This window comes from Crocuta crocuta, unplaced genomic scaffold, assembly GCF_008692635.1.
Source record: "Crocuta crocuta isolate KB4526 unplaced genomic scaffold, BGI_CrCroc_1.0 scaffold779, whole genome shotgun sequence".
Classification (NCBI taxonomy): domain Eukaryota; kingdom Metazoa; phylum Chordata; class Mammalia; order Carnivora; family Hyaenidae; genus Crocuta; species Crocuta crocuta.
Window position 1 is genome coordinate 332,542 of NW_027531185.1, and position 1,549 is coordinate 334,090.

Here is a 1,549-nt window from a genome sequence, read left to right on the forward strand (position 1 = left end):
TACTTAGGAGAAATGAAGGTAAATTAAATTAAATTATTTAATTAATTTTTAAAGTTTATCTCCTTATGTTGAGAGAGAGAGAGCTCAATTGGGGCAGAGAAAGAGGGAGGGAGGGAACCCCAAGCAGACCTTGTGCTACCAGTGCAGAGCCTGATGCAGGGCTCGATCCCATGAACTCTGAGATCATGACCCAAGCTGAAACAAGGGTCAGGTGACCAACAGACTGAGCCACCCAGGCACCCCAGAAGTTAATTTTAAATAGCAATTACCCCAAAACTCTGGAAAAAAAAAAAAAGCAAACATTGTTTTGCATTCTTTCAGTACCATGAGATTATACATCTTATGTCTTTAAATGTAAACACAGATTACAGCTGGATGAAACTGAAGAAGCAAAAGGGGAAAAGAGTTAAAAACCTGCTAGAATGCCCAGACTTTAGCACCCCTCAAAACAGACAGATATGAGCCAACTATTCACCATGAGGAAATGTAGATGCCCTCTCTCTGCCTTTGTGATGATGTAAATTGTCTGTCCTCATGTTCTCCTCATGTTCTCTGGCACCTAAGAGCAATTCTTTGAAATAAAGAATAAGGGAGAACTTTAGGGAAAAGGTTTTCACAAAAAAGGGAAATATTTGGAAATTGGGCTTTAACCAGACAGAGACCCAGCAAAAAAAAACAAAAAAAAAACAAAAAAAAACTACAGGCCAATATCCTTGATGAATACAGATGCAAAAATCCTCAACAAGATCCTTGCAAATCGAATCCAACAGCACGTAAAAAGAATTATCTACCATGATCAAGTGGGATTCATTCCTGAGCTACAGGGGTACAGGGGTGGTTCGATATTCGCAAATCAGTCAATGTGATACACCACATTAACAAAAGAAATGATAAAAACCAGATGATCCTGTCGATAGATGCAGAAAAAGCATCTGACAAAATACAGCATCGCTTCTTAATAAGGACCCCTGAGAAAGTCGGATAGAAGGAACTTACTTAAAACATCATAAAATCAATCTATGAGATGCCCTCAGCTAACATCATCCTCAATGGGGAAAACCTGAGAGCTTTCCCCCTGAGATCAGGAACATGACAGGGATGTCCACTCTCACCACTGTTGTTTCACATAGTGCTGGAAGTCCTAGCGTCAGCCATCAGACAACCAAAGGAAATAAAAGGCATCAGAATTGGCAAAGAAGAAGTCAGACTTTCACTTTTCGCAGACGACATGATACTCTCCATAGAAAACCTGACAGACTCCACCAGAAGCCTACTAGAACTGATCCATGAATTCAGCAAAGTTGCAGGGTACAAAATCAACGTACAGAAATCAGTTGCATTTTTATACACCAACAATGAAGCAACAGAAAGAGAAATCAAGAAATTGATCCCATTCACAATTGCACAAAACACCATAAAATACCTAGGAATAAACCTAACCAAAGATATAGGAGATCTGTATGATTAAAATTATAGAAAACTTACGAAGGAAATTGAAGAAGACACAAAGGGAAAAACATTCCATGCTCATGGGTTGGAAGAATAAATA